Source organism: Cryptomeria japonica, chromosome 9, assembly GCF_030272615.1.
Source record: "Cryptomeria japonica chromosome 9, Sugi_1.0, whole genome shotgun sequence".
Lineage (NCBI taxonomy): Eukaryota > Viridiplantae > Streptophyta > Pinopsida > Cupressales > Cupressaceae > Cryptomeria > Cryptomeria japonica.
This window is the reverse complement of record NC_081413.1, coordinates 88,367,055-88,380,229: the sequence shown is the minus strand read 5'-3', so window position 1 is coordinate 88,380,229 and position 13,175 is coordinate 88,367,055.

The following is a 13,175-nucleotide window of genomic DNA, read 5'->3' as shown; positions in this document are numbered from 1 at the left end:
TTATCACTTGGGTGTTTAGGTTGTGGTCTCTTAGGCTTGATAATAGGAGAAGAGGAAGGTCTCTTCTCTCTATAAAAAGAAGGAGGAGGAACTGCTCCATATAAAGGAGGAATATTTGGTTTAGGAAGGAGACCAAGTCCATCATGACGAGGAGGTATAGGCCTACTTTTAGAAAGTTTATTAGACATAGACATAGTCACATCCATAGGAATGGGTTGGGAATCTTCTTGAGGAAAGACATTTGTTTTATCTTTCAAAGGAAGAACTTCCTTCTCAAGAACGATAGGAATATCAAGTTTGGGTGTTCTAGGTTCACTTAAAGATAGGATCATATCTATTTTCCACTTTTGATAAGATTTGAAAAGATGATCACTTCGCGGAGGAAGAGATTGGAATTGTTTAGGCCAAAAATAATCAATAGGAATGCTAGAAGTTCTTTCAGCTGGTTTAAAGAGACTATGATTGACAGTAACAACTTCACCATTATGGGGAAATTTCAAACACTTATGAATAGGAGAAGCAATAGCTTTCATGGAAGATAGCCAAGGATAGCCTAGCTTCACACGAAATTGTTCGGATGAAGGAATAATAGCAAAGTCTACATCAACGGATTTGTTATGGACCTCAATAGGTAATGTAATAGAACCAATTGCAGGAGAAGAAAATGCGTCAAATAATTTCACAATCACATCTGTTTTGTCATAGATCACTTGATATAATTGCAAAGTAAAAAGAAATTCCTCAGTAATAACGTTAATCATGCACGAAGGATCAAGAAGCACTCCACGGCAAGGTGTATTCTTGACTTTTGCAACTATATATAAAGGACCATCAGGTGCCCTAATAGTTTCACTAGAGTCAAATGTGATGGAAGGTTCCTTAGGGTTTTCTTGCTACTCTACAAAGTTAATCACATTCGGAGTCATAGACACAAGACCATCAGATGAGAAAGAAGAATCATTAGCCTCAATCGCATTAGAGGTATGAGAAGGTAATGGATCAGTAAAAATCTAAAGATTCTAGTTACAAGGAGCTACAGATGTATTGCCTTTATCATTCACTCCAGAAATAGAGATAGTATTATTATCAATCAAACCTTGAATTTTACCCTTTAAAGCAAAACATTTTTCAGTATCATGCCCAGGTTGAAGATGAAATTGACAAAAAGATTTGTTATCAAAATAGGGTGAATTAATCTTTGTAGGATCTATTTGCCTTATAGGAGGAAGAGTAAGCACATTTTGTTCCAATAACTTATTCATAATACTATGCAATGATTCATTCAAAGGAGTAAACTTTCTTTCTTTCTTGAAAAATTTAGAAATAGGAAGCACACCTGATGCTGCATTCACATTGTTGTTGATGATGTTTTCATTGAATTTAATGGACTCTCTGTTCAGTTTAAACTTCCCAAATGGTTGTTGACTACTATCACCCTTATCACTCGGAGCCATAGGATGTGATTGTTCCATTTGACTCACAGTCAGTTGATAATTGTGAAGAGTTGCACACAACTGTTGGAAAGAAGTAAACTCAGAAAATAGGAGTTTATCTCGAATATCTTTTTGTAAATTAGAAATAAAGATTCTTTGAATATCATTGTCAGGCACTGGAAAAGAAATTTGAGCATACAAATGCTTATATCTACCAATGAAATCAGTCACTTTTTCTTTAACACCTTGTTTACAATGCATTAAATCAATCAAAGTAACTTTAGGACTTATATTGTTTTGAAATTGTTGAATAAAAGCATTTGCAAGTTGTTCGAAAGAAGTAATAGAATAAGAAGGCAACGAGCAATACCATTGTAGGGCTTTATCTCTTAATGTCCTAGTAAATAGTTTTGCAAGCAACCTTTGGTCATAAGCAAAATCGGTACATATTGTTTGAAAAGTCTTAACATGTGTTAGAGGATCACCTTTACCATTATAAAGCTCCAAATGCGGTATTTCAACATGTTTAGGAGGGATAGCTCGAACAATGTCAAGAGAAAGTGGGCTCACAACATCAAATGTGGGCACACTAAACTTAGATTGATTCATAGAGGCAATTTGTTGCTGCAAGGAAGAGACAGTTTGTGCAAGATTGTTAATGGTCGCTTTAGTCAAAGAATTCATATTAGATGTGTTATGTTATTGAAAGAAGGTAAAGAGTAAGGTGGCGGGACACTATGATAGTTAGTCATAGGAGAGGATTGGAAAAGAGGAACACTACAAGGAGGAATGGAATGGTTGAATGAATTTCCCCCTTGCATCATGTTCATTTGTGGAGATGTAATAGGAACACTCATTGAAGGCATGAATGAAGAAGTCGGATTAAATGAAGGAAGAGGGTTAATTGAAGAGGAAGGATTGCCCCCATGACTGGTGATCATAGGGGGAATGTCTTGTATAGAAGTAGTCATTATGTTTGATGTAAAGGTAGGTATGCTAGCAATAGAAGTTGTTAAAGGAATAGAATGATTGACTTCAGTAGGAGGTTGTGTATAAACTAAAGTTTCAGCACAACTCTTCATAGGCATCACGTTCGAATCCACAATGTGTACAATACCACGCAAAATATCAATTCCATTCTTATCACTTTGAACCATACATTTAGACCCTCAATTAATGAAAGAGCTTGACTATTGGGGTATTCTTGAGACATCCATTGCTGAAAATCATCAAATTGGTTATCCAATTTTGAAAGTTGTTCTACAGAAACCTCACGGAGAGCTTCTTCGTCATTGGGAGGATTAGAGGAATTACCCATGTCCTCATTAAAAAGGCTATTCAAATTAGGTTCCATCTCCTCAGTAATTAAACCTTGGAAAGACTTAATTCTAAGGCTTCGTCTAATGGGAATAGTGTAAGTAGGGCTTATGGTTGTAAAACTCATGCATTAGAGAGAGAGAAGATTTTGAATTTTAGAGGTAGCAAATTTCAATAAAATCAGCCAATCTCCTAGATTTAAGCTGTTAAATGCAATCACGACAATCTCCCAAAATTTCAGAAAAAATGTCAGGGACCGTGGCACTCGGAGTGCACACGGTCCTCGCAACTTTTTTCAAAATTTTCAGGGATGAAAGTTATGATGATTTTAAAGCTAATCTAAAAAAATTGAGTGATTTTACGATCTGTAGATAGGCCAAATTAAAGTTGCAATGTCAAAATTGAACCCTGCCAAGATTGTTGAAAAATGCAAAATTTGAATTTTGAAAAAGAGAGGGAAACTGAAATTTTGAATTTTATGATTTTAGAGGGAATACCAAAAGAAATGCAAGTTTTGAATTTTAAAAGTTGACTCAATTTCACGCAAAATTCAATTTTGAAAGCGGAAATCAAAGTTGGTGTAATTGAACACTTAATTTCAAAAGTCACAAATTGCAAAAATTTGAATAAAGCACTGAAATTTTGAATGAATGCCAACACACTTTTCAGATTTAGGATAGTAAGAAACACAATTTTGACATGAATTTTAATTTCAACAATTTTTGAATGATTAGAAGCCTTAATCCAAGCAATCACTAGACCAACTTTGACTTTAGTTTTGAAAGTGTTGTAATTGATAAAATCAGCCAAAATTCTGGATTTTAGCAGAAAAATACAGTAAGATCTAACTCCCAAAATTTCAAAAAAAATGTCGGGGACGATGGCGCTTAGAGTGCACACGGTCCTCACAACTTTTTTCCAAATTTTCAAGGATGAATGATATTATGATTTTGTTGCGGAATCCAAAGTTACAGCTGATTTGGAGATGTTTTGATCAATGAAATTATCAGTCAAAGGTTGAATCAAGAGGGTTTTAAAAATTAGGGTTTTGACACTTAACCACTTAATTTTCAGAATTAAAGCACAAATATGAATTGATAATTTGTAATAGAAGGGCAGATCTGAAACAAGCATTAACAATTAAACATTTCGCAAGCTCAATTACTAAAAGAAAATTAGGGTTTTTATGCAATTAACCTCTAAAATTTGCACAAGATAAAACATGGAAATGTAATCAAGGCATCCAATTTTCAGATCTAACCATGAATAATCAGAAAGGATGTTCACGTCAGGTTCACCAAAATGTAAAGTGGAAAATCGTGAGCGAACCCCAGGTGTTCCCCCCACCACTCCGAGGAGAGGGGAAGGAGGTCACTAGGGTTGACGGTTTTCACTTAGGGGAGACTTTACATTCAAAAGAGGGGTTGAAACCCACAAGATCCAATCCCACTCAATGCAAGATTGGATTCTAAATGAGTTTCAAGGGTTAAGACAGCAAGGCTAACCTCTTTTGTAAAGAATGTAGATAGAAGGATCAAGCTAGGAATGCATAGAAAGTGAGAAAGATTTGCTTATAAACAGAGATAGGGATATAGGATGAAGCTGCGCACCTGGAATTAGCAGTAAAATGTTGAGACGGTGCTATCCTATAAATTTGAGCAAAAATTGACAGGACGATGGCGCCCGGCGTGCACACGGTCCTCCGAAAAATTTGCAAAACGAAGGGGGATCTGTTCGTCTCTGCACAAGGATTTCAGATCTTCAATTACAGCCGCGTACCTACAACCTTGTTGTAAGAATGTTTGTATTCTTACATATGAAGGTGTAAATGTTGTTGTATGTTGTATGTTGTATGTGATCTCCTCTTCAATGGTTGAATCCTTGTCTTGAATGCAACACTTAGCCTTGAATGGAGACTTAGAATGATCAATTGCTTGAAGGAATGCTTGAATGCTTGAATGCTTGAATGCTTGAATGTTTGAATGTTGCTTCCGCCTTTTTTCCATCTCTCAAAATGGGAGAGGAAATGTAGTTTATATACTTGCCAATTAGGGTTGATAGACTGATTTTTCTGACCTTAGGCCGACCAGGAAACAATATTTTCCAATTTGCAAACTAAAAGACCCAAAGCCCCATAAGAGACTAGGCCCAAAATAGGGCCAGGGACCAGGGCACTGGGTGCCCTGGTCCTGAAGGACTAGGGCATTGGGTGCCATGGTCCTAAAGGACCAGGGCGTTGGGCACCATGGTCCCACCTCCAGGGACAACAGGGTGTAAGGAGGATCAGGCCAGGGTGCTGAAAAATGTAGTTTTTGATGTCATGAACAAGTTTCGGGGTCTCCATTCAGGTTTAGTGTTGCATTGCCATCGTGAAGACCCAAATGCGGTCCAAATTGCAAGTGTCACAATTTTAGGATGCTACAGGATCGTGTCCGTGAGATGATGCATATGTTCTTATGGTGATCTTTCCCCTTGAATTAATGCCTTGGAGATCTCATTTCTCAGAGAGATAAGGTTATCCAATTTAGGACTAAGTTTATACTTAAGCTCTCTGGCATTTTCCTTGATCCTTGCTTTTTCCTTCTGAAATTTCTTCAACTTTTCCTCAAATCTTGCTATTTCTTTCTCAATAACTAATATAGGTTTGAATTAACCAATAATGTTATCAGATATATCATCAATTTCCTTTTTTACTTTGCTTATTTCTTTTTCAATGTCCTAGGTCAACAGATGTGGCTTGCATGTTTCTCTGTACAGTTCCTTATACTCCAAAATTATTGTATTCAACATTGGTAAAAGCGTGTTGATATGTTCAGTGCACTTCTTTATTGTGTCCTCAAAGAATTTTTCCTTTTCTTTTTCCATTTTCTCTTTGAATGTATCCTCATTCACCTTATCAACTATTATTATATTTCCAACAATAAATTTAGACAATATGTCCAACTGTCCTAAAGAATCTTTACATGATCTATATTACATTTTGGCGCAATCATCTTAAGAATAGGTATTGTATCATCAATTGCTTTATAAGCTAATGTATTACATTCAGTTATCTTCTTAATAGAGTCCAGGAGTACTACTGTCACATTGGTAGGCCTGAATTCACTTAAAGAAGTACCAAATGTCTGACCAACTGCCTTGATTACCTCAGTGCTTCCAACATTAGTTATCAATTTGCTTGTATCAACCACTGGTGGATTATTCTAAGTTTGTGTTTCAACCTCTAGTGGTTTGGATTTCTCAATGATTACTACTTTCTCTACCTCAATGTGTATATGTGCCTCTATCGGTTTCTTAGTTGGTTTCTCTATGTTATCAGCTGTCGGTATCTCTGTCTCTATAGATTTCACAGTGCCAACTGTTAGGATTCCCATAGATACTAAGAGGGGGGGGAATCAATATCTAACCAGTAATGAGTATTTCTTAATTTAAAACATGAAGAGCATAAAATAGTAGTATATTGGTATGCAAGAATTAATGCAATAAACAGAATCAGAAACATCCACATGAAAATAACACCATAACACAAGATGTTTAACAAGGAAACCCGGTGTGGGAAAAAACTCGGTGGGATTTGTAACCCATAGTATTCACTCACTGGCCAATAAGAGAATATTACTTACAATAGGGGCCTGCACATGCAAGAAGGCCAACTGCCTAGAGCTCACTGCTCAATGAGAAGTCACATTGACTTACAATGAGGATTATACTAATCCAATGACTTGTACTGCTTTACAATAGCATCTCCAATGCTAGATTCAGTACCGGTTCTAACTCTATTCTTTACATATACCCTTGACCTATAATTCGCACATTAGGTCTGCCTAATAATTTTCTTCATGCTCGCTACATTACCTCTCTAAATGTCTACAATGATCTCCTTTATATACAAGAGTCATTTTACAATTTTCCAAGTTGTCTTACAATAATAATAAAATATTATATATCAAAAATCCTGTCCGCCTCTATGCCGGTATACATCTTTTCTTCTGTTTCGGTGCCGGTGTCGGTGTAGAGTGATCTTGTTGATGTCGGTGCACTGTCTTGCCTGTGTAATGCTTTGCCGATATGATGTCTTGCTGATGCCATAGTATTGCAAGGTTGCCATCAATGAAAAAACCTTCAATCACATACAATGTCTCATTGGAGTGTCCATATGCCAACAATCTCCCCCTTTGGCATTGATGGCAACACTCATGAGAAATTTCAAAAAGTGTCCAAAATGTGTAGTCCAAAAAAAATTTACCAAAAAAGAATGTTTACCAAAAATATGAAGGGCTCCCCCTGAGCATATGATTCCTATATTTGAACTTTCTCATCCTACTACTCCCCATTTGGCATCAATGACAAAGGTTGTCAAGATGTTAGTAGAGTTTGTAGTTACATCTATCCATATCCTCAACCCTGTAGTTGGGTAGTTATTATTTGAAAAAGATCACCCAAAATTAAGTTTATACTATCCATAAACTTTTTGCTATCTTTTATTATTGTTTCAGTCCTCTTCACAATACTGGTGAGATGCTACAATTGCTCTATCAGTGTTTTGCTTCCCTATGCTAATGCCTCTGAGATTTCCTTCCACAGAGATGCTAGATAGTCCAATCTTGGACTCAGTTTAGATCTCAAGTGTTTTGCCTTGTTTATTATTCTCTATTTCTCTCTTTCCTGTTTAAGCAATTCTTCCTCAAAATTTGCTAACTTATCTTCAAAAATAGATAATGAAACCCGTGAGTTGACAAAATTGTCTGCAATCTTATTTATCTCATCCTGTGTCTTGCTTATTTTCTTGTCAATATCTATAGTCAAGAAGTTTGTTTTGCATGTGTCTTTATACAGATTTTTATACTCTTTCAACAAACTACATAGTTCTTGTAGAAGTGTGTCAAAGTCTCTATTACACTTCTTTATTTCTTCATCAAAGAGTTTATGTTTCTCCTTTTCTACCACATCCTTTACTGATTCTTCCTTTATTTTCTCAATATTTCGATAAATGTATTTACATAATGTATCCAATTGTCCTAAAGAATCTTTATTATCTATATTACAATCAAGAGCAATTATTTTCAAAATTGGTATTGAATCATCTATTGCTTTATAAGCCTATGAACTACAGTCAGTTATTTTATTAATGGATTCAAGTAATACCTCAGTCACATTAGTTGACTTGAATGTTGATGATGATCCAAGAGTCTGAGTGCTGGTGGAAATAATCATACTTGTATTGACCTTTGGCAAGTCAGTTTGTGTTTGTATTTCTTTTAGCACTGGTTTTCCTGCTTCATTACTTATCGGTGGCATTGTTTCCTTGTGAGCCTATTTCGGAGCCTTTAGCTCTATTAGTTTCTCTGTTTGTGCCTCAGATGCCATCTTTTTCCCTGTATCCTCTACCGATTTCTCTGTATCTCCTATTACCGGAGGCTCTTTAGCCATATCTGACTTTTCAATTGTATCTTTATCAAATGTTATGTTGATCTTTTGGGTATCAACATTTAAAATGTATAGGACTTCAGGATTTGGATTGCTATCCTCTACATCCATGCTTTTTGCTATCGGTTGGTCTTCAATGGATGTAATTTTGATAGGTGGAGGTAGGTTGTCTTTAACCTTTATGCTTGGGGGTCCACCAACTTTGCCTTTCCCTTTGTCCTTATCCTTCTGATATACCTTAATAGGCTTGGGATTCTTGTATTGTTCTTGTTTTTCCTTTTCAACCAAGAATATGTCCCAACCATCTTCCATTTCCTCTATAACTTTTGTAACTCTTCCTGCCATCAGTGAAATATGTCAGTGTGCAGTGGAGAAAACTGTCTAGTTTGCCTGAGCAATCAGATCATCAATTTCCTTTGGAGAGTTTACCAGATATACAACAAGTAGTTTTTCCATTTTTATTTTCTTGTCTAATTCAATCACTCCTTGCCTTATGGCCTCAAGTCTTTTGTATAAATCATCAGAAATTTCATTGATTACTTCCATCAAAAACTTTTTGTACATGTCCATATGCAATATTACACTTTCCTCAACTTGCCCTTTCTCATCAGTAGATAGAGTGTCATAAATTTTCCCTATTTTTTTTTCAGTTTTCCTTCCTCTGTGATCTAATTTAGCAATATGTCTAGAGGTGCCAAGTCAGTTTTTGTCTTTTTCTTTTTCTTAGGAGTTAGCTTCTTTTTAGGTGTGACCTTTCTGATCAGAGATCTCACAGCTTGTTGCTTCTACCTTGTCCTTGTAGGTGAAGGAGTGGTTGCTAGTGAGGGATCTCTTTTCCTAACAACTCTTTTAAAGGTTGCTGGCATGTCACCTTCCAAAGAAGTACCTATTAGTGATAGATGAGCTTCAAGTTGTGGGGCTGCCAACTCTTCTTTTGTTATGCTGGTTTTCTTTAATACATCTTCCTTAATGGCCTTTGCTTGTCTGGATCCTTTCCTCACAAATGCCTCTACCTTCTTCACTCTTTTCTTGGACTATATTTGGCTTTCTATGGTTTCAACACTACCAAATACTTCTTCCTTAGGTTCTTTGGGGGCTTCCAGAAGTGCTTTGACATAAGTTTCAACTATGTGGTCATCTGTCTCATAGCCCATTTTGGTTACCTATATTGTCCTTGGGATGACTGCTTCCATCCATATTTCATCCTTTTTAATAACAAAGCATATATCATCTTTGTATTTATCTACAATTTTCTGAGATAACCTTATCCTTTTCTTCATTTTTGTCTTCAGTGCTTGGAAAAAGTCATGAATGTTGTTTTTCTTGTTCTCACCCATGGAATTAAATAGTTCTGTCAATTGCTTTCCTACTGGTATGTCATATCCTGGTTCTTTATATCCTATACCGGCAACCTATTTTGTTATATGAAGCATTAGGCATACTAATAGATTTCCAAATCTGAAAGTTCCTTTCTTATCCTTCTTTATCTTTCCAAGGTTGTCTATCAGTTCATCCTTTAACCATTCACAGATGTCAATTTTTGTATTGTCTATTATCATATCATAAGCACTCTTAATGCATAAACTTGAAACTGTGTTAAGTCTATTAGCTTGAGTGGCTTTGTAACCTAATATCATGCTTATGAATCTCACATTTGTATCCTTTACATCGTTAACCCTTAGAGATCTCTTATCAAATGTTGCACCTATTAGGTTTATGACTAAATCATTTGAAACCTTCTTGTTTTTGTCTGGTCTTTTACTGGTGGCCGGTAACCCTGTGATAGCCTTTATGACTTCCCTGGTGATCTTATGAATTGCATCTAACCAGAAAAATTCTCCATGAACTTTGCTTAACACTATCCTAATCACATCCTTAGGAAATTCAGGGATGCTAAGGATTTCTATGAATCCTAGGGTTTCAATAATCTTGTGCTCAGCTTTAACATTGCCGATATCATTGCATATCTTGGTTTTATACATGGTTTTGATTTCCTCATCTCCTAACTCTTCAATGTTGTAGTGGATGTACATTCTAGGGTCTTCAACACATACAACACCTTTAGGGATTTGAGAAAATGCACCTAAGGTATCAGCCTTCTTTGCTAATTCAGGGACTAACTGAAATACGGGCCTAGGTCTTTTAATTACTTCCACAACAGTAGGGTTTGCTATGTATTCAATTGCAGAGGTGGATGCCATGATTAAATACCTCTTTTTTTTTGTCTTGGATGGATGATTTCTTGGAGTGTGCTTGCTTCTTGCTCGAAATACCTTAGCTCAGAATCTTCGCGCTCTCTAAAAGTTTGAAATCACGGTGAAATGAAATGGAGCCAAAACCCTATTTTTATAATGTCTTTTCACCATCTACCACATTAATTGCATGTCGGTTAAGTATTCACTTAACATTGTTTGCCGGTAATGACTAATTTTCAACTTCTTATCTATAACCGAGGGAATAATAGCATATGTATCATTAGATTGCCAAACCCTCAAGGAAACTTTCTTCAATTAGATGAAGAACTTCCTATCAGTGGAGCACTGCTCTATCCTGCCGGTGAAGCATTTGTTGGTTCTACCGGTGGAGGATTATTCCCAATATTTAGATCAACTTTTCTAATCCATTGCTTTGAGAATTCTTGTTTAACCTCTTCAACTTTTTCTTTTCCTTTCAAGCTAGCACTTTTTTTGTCTACCGGTGTACCTTTACTTCTACAAAATTTAGCAATATGCCCAATCTTGTTACATGCATAACAAGTTACATTATTTTTCTAAATAGCTTTCCCATAACCTATGATGGTTTGTGTTCTGCATTGATTAGATAAATGTCCAAATCTTCCACAAACATAACACCTCACATTCATTCTGTAGTTTTCAGAGTTATGACCAACTTTGTTGCATTTGGAACATTGATCGGTGGGTGTATTGATATTCTGATAATTCCTAGATTTACATTCATTTTCCCTATGACCATACTTATTATAGTTAAAGCATTTTCCATTGAATTTATACACATTAGGTGGTCTTGCCAGTTTGCTGTGATCCTAAGTATTTGCAGTACCAGAGCTTTCACCAACTTCAAAGCCAATTCTAGAAGTGTCACCTTTAGGTTTTTGATTCTTCACTAAGGTACCAAGTTCTTCTGATCTTTTCTTGAATTTCTCTTTATGTTGATTTGCAGTTTCCAATTCCCTTTCCAAGATTTCTTTTTGTCTCATTAGTTCATTTGAGTCATTTTGAGTATGCATCAGATCTATCTTCAGCATGTCACTTTTATAGCTAAGTCTTGTGTTCTCATTTGCTACATCACTTATCCTTCTAGTCAATTCTTCTTCATTCTTCTTTCTATCCTCAATCTCTTTGCAAAATCTCATAGTCATATCCTGCATTTCATTTTTTGTTGTCATGATCTCTTGTTTCAGCTTGCTTATCATATCATTAAGAGATTCCTTTTCATCATTCTCATTTTGCAATTTTTCACAAAGTTCTCTTCTCTTATTTCTTGCAACAGTAAGATTTTCTTGAAGTGCCTGAATGATATCTTGACTTGCTCTTAAACCATCTTCTAATTTGATATTTTTCAACTTCTCTGCATCATAGTCAGTAAGAGCTCCTTCAAGTTGCTTCATCAGATTTTCCATTTTTACCGGTGTCAAGATCTTCCTCAAGTTGTTAGGCTTCTGAAAATAGAGGACCAAGCTTTGATACCAATTGTTAGGATTCCCACAAATACTAAGAGGGGGGGGGTGAATCAGTATCTAACCAGTAATGAGTATTTCTTAATTTGAAACATGCAGAACATAAAATAGCAGTATATTGGTATGCAAGAATTAATGCAATAAATAGAATCATAAACATCCACATGAAAAGAATACCATAACACAAGATGTTTAATGAGGAAACTCGGTGTGGGAAAAAACTCAGTGGGATTTGTGACCCACAATATTCACTCATTGGCCAATAAGAGAATATTACTTACAATAGAGGCCTACACATGTAGGAAGGCCAACTGCCTAGAGCTCACTGCTCAATGAGAGGTCACACTGACTTACAATGAGGATTATAATAATCCAATGACTTGTACTACTTTACAATAGCATCTCTAATGCTAGATTCAGTCACGGTTCTAACTTTGTTCTTTACATATACCCTTGACCTATAATTCACACATTAGGTTTGCCTAATAATTTTCTTCATGCTTGCTACATTACCTCTCTAAATGTCTACAATGATCTACTTTATATACAAGAGTCATTTTACAATTTTCCAAGTCAGCTTACAATAATAAACAAAATATTATATATCAAAAATTTTGTCGGCCTCTATGCTGGTATACATCTTTTCTTCTGTGTCAGTGCAGGTGCTGGTGTAGAGTGATCTTGTTGATGTCGGTGCACTATCTTGCCTGTGTAATGCTTTGCCGGTATGATGTCTTGCCAGTGCCATAGGATTGCAAGGTTGCCATCAATGACAAAACCTTCAATCACATACAATGTCTCATTGGAGTGTCCATATGCCAACACCAACATCTATACTACCAGTATTCATTCGACTATCCAAAGATTTCTCTATATGCTCTGTTTGTATTTCAACCTCAACATTTTTTGTCAGTTGCTTAAAAATGTTTCAACTGCCAGCAATATCATTTTGTACCTATGTGTTGTCCTTGCCCACAACAATGTTCACTTCTTGAGTATCAACATTCATGGTGAATAGAATTTTTGATTCAGGGTTAGTGTCATCATGTGTTATGTCCATATTTTTAGTAGTCGGTGTATCATCAATATGTACCAGTGTAGTATCCAAGGGTGGTGGTAATTTGTCAGTTATTTTGATGTTTGACATTCCACCAACTTTACCTTTCCCTTTGTCCTTGTCCTTTTGATATACTTTGAATGTTTTCTTAGGTCGGTTTAATTCTTCATGTTTTTCCTTTTCTACAAAAAAGATATCCCATTTATCAACAGTTTCCTCTACAATTTCATTTACTCTACTAGCC